Here is an 8,500-nt window from a genome sequence, read left to right as displayed (position 1 = left end):
ACAAATATATATTTCTTCCTTATAATATAAAAATCTTTGAATTTCAATATTATTGTTAGGTACCACTGAATTGGTTCTGACCTCAGGTACAGCAAAATGATATACTACTGGTCCTGTGTAACCCTTAAAATTGGTGTCATGTCTTAGCCAATGTTTTCAGCTATTGTGATCATCTATCTTCTTGAGGTTTTTCCTTTACTTTGCCAATCATCAAGTTTAATGGCAAGTTTAATGCCAATCATTTCACTTAATAACATAGCAAAAATATATGCAACAAATTTTGTTATCCTTGTTTCCAGGAACATTCTGTCTATACTTCTTCCAGAAAATTTTTTTTTTACTTCTTCTAGCAACCCATAGTACTTGCAGTATTCTTCCCCAACATCACAATTCAAATACATCAATGCTTCTGGAGTTGTTTTCATTGTGTAACTTGCATATGTTTCTGAGACAATTGACAATAGGTACCTATTCTGGTTGTGAATATTTGGGTTCTCTTTTAATTAAATTGCAACCCATCCCGAAGGCTGCAATCCTTGATTTTCATCAGCGAGTGCTTCAAGTCCTCTTTTTGTTATGTAATTTTGTGTCATCTGTATGTTTCAGGTTATTAATTAACCTTCCAAACTCGCTGCTGTTGCTGCTTCATATAGTCTATCTTCTCTGATAGTTGGTCATCACACAGTTCAAATAGAAAGGGAATTCTTAGAAGAAAATGTCTCCAAAATCACAAAAGAGAGGAGGATAACAAATCAGGAAGCAGAGAGAATACCACATAGATTAAGTTCCCATAAAAGCACATCAAGAAATATGATAGTCAAATTACCCAACTTCAAGAAAAAGAGAGACTCATGAAGAAGCTAGAGAGACAAAAACCCAACAGTCAAATAAAAAGATAAAAAAAATAAGATTAAGCTCAGACCTCTCACCAAGATCATGCAGGAAAAAAGAAATGGGAACAACATATTCCAAAATAAGAAAGACAACAGCGACAATTCAAGAATCCTTTCTCCAGCAAAGCCTTCCACCACATATGAAGGAGAAATAAAGGTTTTCTTAAATACGGAATCTTTAGAGAACCCATAAAAACAAAACCAGCATTATGAAAAATACATCTTCATGTGCAGACAACCAACAATCTTAGAATTCAAACATGAAACCAACACAACGTGTAACACCATCCTGAAACCAGTACACAAACCACTGAGAACAGTACACAAACATTACACATCATATGAAGAAACAAAGACAACAGCAGATTCCTCACATGCACACACCACCCTATAAAAGCGGAAGCAAGGAAAATATCCTGCACACATAATATGAGATGACAGTTACTAATCTACATTTAGATTTAATTACACTGAACTAACTGTCAATTGAGTAAATGCACCACTCAAATGACAAGGAATAACAGACTGGATTATGTAACAAGAACCATCAATTGCTTCCTTCAAGAGATGCGTCTTGAATACACAGACAAAAATAGACAGTCACAGGTTGAGGAAAGTTTCATCATGAAAATGGTAATTTTTTTAAAAGCTGGGGTAGCAATATTAATATCTGAAAAAAAAACAGACCTCAAGGTACACAACATAATGAGAGGCAACAATGGATATTACATATCACTCAAGTGATCAACAGACCAAGAACACATAATCATAATAAACATATATGCAACCAATGAAGGACCCTCAAAATTCATCAACAAAATTCTCAAAGAGATGAAAAGAGAAATCAATGGAAAAATCAACAAAGCAAAAATTAGGTTCTTTGAAAGGATCAATAAATCAACAAACCCTAGCAAACTCAACAACAGAAAAGAAGGAACAGATATTAATATCTAGAATTAGGAATGGAATAGAGGAAGTAACAATAGACCCTAATGAAATAAAGATTAATAACACTGTGCTATAAAAGACTGTATTTCAAGAAATTCATTAATTTGGAGAACATGGACCAATACCTGGAATATCATTCCTCCAAAATTAACACAAATAGACACTAAGAATTTGAACAGATCCATAGCAAAAGAAGAAATAGATACGGTCTCAACTAAAAAAAGCCCTGGTCAAGATAGCTACACAGGAGAATGCTACCCCATATTCAGAGAAGAGCTGAAACCAATTCAACACAAATTCTTCCAGAACCCAGAAAGGGACAGAAAACTCCCAAATTCATTGCACGAAGCCAGCATAACCCTGATGCAAAATCCAGGCAAAGACCCTGCAAGGATTGACAACTACAGACCAATAGTTCTAATGAACATAGATGCAACAATTCTCAACATAATCTTAGCCAATAGAATCCAACAACATATGAAAAAAATAACAATCATACATCATGACCAAGTTGGATCCATACCAGGGATGCAGGAATGGTTTAACATTAGAAAAACTATTAATGCAATGCACCACATCAACAAGAAAAGTTAAAAGAATCATGATCATATAAATTGATGCAGGAAAGATAATTGATTATATCCAACACCCATGCCTAATAAAACAACTCAAGAAGATGGGATTAGAAGGGAAAATCCTCAATACGATAGGAGCCATATTAGAAAAAAACCAATAGCCAGTATTATTATAGTCAATGTAGAAAAATGGAGAACATTTATTTCCACTGAATAAAGGAACCTGACAATGATGCCCCTCCTTATTCAACATTGAGCTGGAAGCTCTAGCCAGCACATAACACAACGGCAAGAAACTAAGGGAGTGCAATTGGGTAAAGAAAAAGAGAAACTCACTATTTTCAGATGATATGATTTTATATGTTTAGAATCCCAATATTTCCAGAAAAGGATTGATGAAAACAACAGTTTAGTAGAGTCGCAGGATATAAGATTAACAAACAGAAATCAATTGGATTCTTATATACTAGTATTAGAAAACTGGAAAAGACATCAAGGGAACAATATCATTCACAACAGCTACACAAACACTGAAGTACCTAGGAATAAACCTGACAACAACAACAACAACAACAAAACAAGAAAAAAACCCGCGAGAAGAAAACTACAAAACAATTCTGCAAGAAACCAAAAAGGGTTTTAAACAAATGGAAGCCCATGTTCCTCTATGGAACACTACCTAAAGCAATCTACAAATTCAGTGTAATCCTATCCAAATTGTGGTAGCGTTCTTTTAAGAGATGGAAAAACGAATGACTAAGTTCATATGGATGGGGAAGAGCCCAGTATAGGCAAAGGACTTCTCAAAGAGAAAAATGTCGGCAGTCTTGCTGGACCTGACTTCAAAACCACAGTTGTCGAACAGCCTGGTACACGTATAATGGTAGATACACAGACCAATGGAAAGCACAAAAGTCTCAGAAGTAATATATATTTGTATACAGGCAAGTGAATTTAGACAAAGGCCCCTGTGTTAGTCTGGGTAGACTAGAGAAACAAATCCACAGAAACTCATATGTGTAGAAGAAAGCGTCTTATATGAAGGTTAAGTGTACATTAATAAAGCATCTCAATCCATTTCTGTTCAAGCCGATAAGTCCAACATTAACCCTTATGTCCGACACCGATCTACAAAGCCCTCCTCTAATTCACAAATCACACTCAATGACACCAAATGCAGGACCATCACAAACCAGTGGGTCAAAAGTCTTTGGATCCAGTAGAGGTGTAAGCATCTCAGTGCTGGCAGGGGTCTCCATGCAGCTTCTCCAGCACCCACGGCTGCATCATGGTAGGTCCATGTGGCTTCTTCTCTGGCATGTTTCTCAGGAAGTGAGCCTTTCCAGCTGAAGCAGAGATCTAGTCAAGGTGGCTGCACCCTGGTCCCACCATCAGGTAGCAAGAGATCAGTGAGACAGAAAGGCAAGGCTCACCGAGGCATTTATCTCTCTGCCCTTCGATTAATCCCACATGTGCTTATCGGCCAGTTTGGCACAATAAACTTTAACTATTTCAGCCCCCAAAGCATTAAAATGGAAGCAGATGCTCTATTCAATAAATGGTGTTGGAAACGCTAGATATTCAGCTGCAGATGGAAGCAATAGGACCCATATCTCAGTCCATGCACAAAAACACACTCAAGGTGGCGCAAAGACCTAGATATGGAACCCAAAGCTATGAGGATCATCAATGAGAAAATTGGGACAAATCTAAGTGCCCCAGTGCAGGGAATACAGGGGTTATCAACAGATAATAAAGGAAACACTGTGGAGAGGGAAAAATGGATGAGTGAGACCTATTACAAATAAAAACACCAGTGTACATTGAAAGACTTCATTAAAAGAGTAAAAAGAGAGCCTACAGACTGGGAAAATATATTTAGTAATGACATAAAAAAGGATTAATTACTAAAATCTGCAGCGTTTTACAATCCTGCAACAAGAAAATAACTAATAACCCTCTGAAAAGGAAGGCAAAGGACCTGAACAGATAATTCACAAAGAATAACCCTTAAATGGCTAATAAACATTTGAGAAAACGCTGCTGTTCATTAGCCATCCGGGAAATGCAAGTCAAACCAAACATGAGATGCCATCTAACTATAGCCCAACTTAAAACACACACGCACACACACACACACACAAACAGGAAACAACAAAGGATGTAGAGGATGTGAGGAGACTGGAACTCTTATTCACGACTGGTGGACGTGTAAATAAGTGTAGCCACTCTGGAAGGTGGTACAGTGATACCTAAAACAGATGACAATTGAAATGCCACATGATCCAGCAATACTATTACTGAGCATACACCCAAAAGAAATAAGAAATGGATCATAAGTGGACATTTGCTCCCCCATGTTCATTGCAACACAGTTCACAATAGCATGAAGATACAGGCATACACAACACATGCAATGAGACCAAATGTAAGAAGATCACAGGCCAGTGGGTAGAAAGTCTTGTGGATCCAGTGGCGGTGGTGTTGGTCTCCATATTGCTCCCCCAGCTCCAGGACTCTGGTTCCATCAGATAAAAATTGGATTGGATATAAATACTCTGGTATGTACACACAGTGGTATAAAACGCATCCCTAAAAACCAGCAATGAAACCATGAAACACCTCAAGACGTAGAGGGAGCTGGAAAACTGTATGTTGAATGAAGTTAGTCAATCATAAAAGGACAAATACTTTATGAACCTTCTGCTCTAGGAACAAGCAACAAATCTGGCACAAGTCCAGGCTTGACGGGAATAATACGATAAGAGGGAAGACTGACCTCCAGTTGTGAGGAAGAATTCCTAAAATTGCTTTGGGGGACATGAAAGAGGGAGTGTCTTTGGTTGTAGGCATGGAATGGGCCGCATGGACATGGGCTTCTGGGTGCATCCTGGGGACCCAGGCTGGGTGTCACGGAGCACTGGGACACTGTGTCCTGGATCTTCTAGGTGCACAGCATGCAGCCTCTGGAGCCCATGTGGAAACTCCGCTGGGTGAACTGCACTCTGCTTCACACGCTCTTGTAACTTGAGGACTTCAGTAAAAAAATACACAGTGCCTAAGGAAGCAGAAGATTGCTACCAAGATTGGTGGCCTGTTGCTCGGTGGTGGACAAACAAAATCTCTCCACACCGATGTCCTATATGCTGTGCTAACATATGTATTATTCTGGCAAACCTCTGACAGACATTTTGCATTTTTTGGTTTTTGTTTATTCATATTAGGGGGCATGTCAGTGTTATGACATTGGGGGTCATTGTGTTAGTCCAGGTTGATTAGAAAAATTCATACACACGCATCTATATATAAGAAAGATATTTATACAAAAGAGCAATTGTATGTTGAGTAACCATCTGCGCCCAGGCCAGATCAATTCTATAAGTCCAATATTAGCCCATATGTCCAATAACTGTATAAATTCCTGTTCAGACATACACAACACATGCAATGACACCAAATGTAAGAAGATCACAGGCCAGTGGGTAGAAAGTCTTGTGGATCCAGTGGCGGTGGTGTTGGTCTCCACATTGCTCCCCCAGCTCCAGGACTCTGGTTCCATCAGCAAAGCTCCATGTGGCTTTTCGACAGGAATGCCTCCTAAGGAGAGTGTGTGTCCCACCTCCAGGGAGGAAATACAGGATTTCCCAGAATTCTCAGGAGAAGGCCAGGACCACACAGAGGCCCCATTAGCTATGATCTGATTGACAGGCTAGACTGCACCCCTTCACTCAAGTTGATAGTAGATCATGGAACTGCCACAGTCACTCTCTTAAAATTGTTATATGTTTTTCTGTTTGTTTTTTGATAAATAAAACCCAGAATTGGTGAACCTATAGCAACATCAAGTAGAATAAAAGTTTTAGTGTGGGTGATGGGTGGAGGGGTTAATCAGGGGTTGATAAAAGGGATATGATGTCAAGGAGTCCAGGAAGAATAAGTATGTTTGGATATTGATTGTAGAAGCATTTGTACAATTATGTTTAATATGTGTTAACTATGGCTTGATATGACATATGTATTAATAAATTAAAAGAAAAACAGAAATGCAAAACAGAGATTCAGGAATGGGTTTGGGGCTCCTACTAAATCCTAGCTCCAACTTCCAAACAATTGGTTCTTACATCACGATCCTGTTAGGTACTCACCCTCAGTAAGGGAACACAGGAAATATGGGTGCTATAGAAAAATGTAGTGAAGAAATTGGATGATGCCTGGTTATCGGATGAAGTGTAGTGTCTGTGGTTTTAAAGGCTTATCTCCACACAGGCAGCCATCTAAGCGAGATGTCAACTAAGTCCACATGGAATAAGTACCCCATTATCAGTCACTGAAAGATTGTAAATTGTGAGATAATGCAGAGACTGGGTCTTATCTTACGTTACATACCAGGCAAAAGGGACAGCCCAAGTTAGGGCACGGGGGTCACTGTAATATAGACAGTCCTGAGTCTGGGCTTTATTAGTGGAAGGTTTAAATACTTTTCCTGACGTGTATAGCCTGCATCTTGTGCCAGGATTACACAAAAGGACAATTCACAATTTGAAGGTTTACAAGAAAGCATTAACACATCAGCCAAGTTATTCATAGGTGCGAGGAGAGGATGAAGCTGGGGCCATGAAGTAACTGATACCTTTGCAGACTGTTGCCTTCTGTAGCATTTGTCAGGGAACAGGAGCCACATGTCCATTTATCTCAGGCAGAGAGAGACCAACCATTGCTTCATCAACTCCCAGGGCTGTGCCATCAGCTTTCTCCTATGGACCATCCACCATGGAAGCTGGTGGTCCTATCCTGTTTCCCTAAGCAGTAAACAGCTCCTCCTCTCCCACACAACACTCCCCGCCCCTGCCCCAGTAAATTATGTAATCTGAAATAGAAGGAGGTCTGGTTTGCAGAAAGCTAAGAATGACAGTGGGAATGGAAGCTTTTGTTGAGGGAACTACATAAGAAACAGGCCTCGAGTGAACTCCCTTTATCCACAATTGAGGGATGGGAGGGGTGGGAGTTACATAATCTGGTGTCAATTTGGGACTTGAGAGAATTAAGAGTGAAGGGGTGGAGTTTAGTCTGTCAATCAGGTCATAGCCAATGTGGCCTCTTTGTGGGTATGGCCTTCTCCTGAGAATTCTGGGAACTCCTGTATTTCCTCCTTGGAGGCAGGAGACACACCCTCTCTCAACTCACTCCCTAAGAGATGCTCTTCTGACAGGACACATGGCACTACACTCATAGAGTCCATGCCCTGGGAACTGGAAGGAGCCACATGGAGACCCATGCCAGTGCTGAGATGCTTCTACTGCCACTGGATCCACAAGACTTTGCATCCACTGGCCTGTGATCTTCCTGCATTCGGCATCATTGCATGTGTTTGTGAGTCTGAAAAGGACTTTATGGATTGGTATCAGACATGTGGACTAATATCAGATTTATGGACTCGATCGGGACAGGGCTAGGATGTTTTCTCCATATTCAACTCTTGTATATAAAGCCCTTTCATATATACCTGTGAGTCTCCCTGGATTTGTTTCTCTAGTCTACCCACACTAACACAGGAGAAAAGGGGTTACTATACAGAGGGCATGGGAGAGATAAGTATAGAAGATTAAAGGCATGAATCTGACTTGAACAGTTAAAACTTTGTCAGTTTTTCTCCACTCTGATGCATGCTGGACTTGACTTAGTTTCCAACAATTTTCTGTACTTTGGTTTTGTTTTGATCTGTGCATATTAGATTGTATTTCAGACGTATTAGGCCATTGAAGGTCACCCTCTTGGAATTGTGTCGTATATTTTTCTCTTCTTCGGTATACAAAACTCAGGATTAATGAATCTATAGGGACAGCAAGTAGAATAATTGTTTTAGGGAGCGGGAGGTACAGTGGGGAGGGGGTTGTTAAAAAGGAGAGTATGCAAAGTGCCAAAGAGTCTAGGAAGAAAAGAATGTTCAGAAACTGATTGCGGTAGAAATTGTACAATTCTGCTTGATTGAAATATACCTATTAACTCTAAATTAATAATACATAAATAAATGAGGAACATAATTACATTAATTCCACAAAGAAGGGGATATAGAATTAATTTAAG

Source organism: Echinops telfairi, unplaced genomic scaffold, assembly GCF_000313985.2.
Source record: "Echinops telfairi isolate 266 unplaced genomic scaffold, ASM31398v2 ScPeMD7_7401;HRSCAF=8416, whole genome shotgun sequence".
Classification (NCBI taxonomy): domain Eukaryota; kingdom Metazoa; phylum Chordata; class Mammalia; order Afrosoricida; family Tenrecidae; genus Echinops; species Echinops telfairi.
This window is presented reverse-complemented; position numbering follows the sequence as displayed.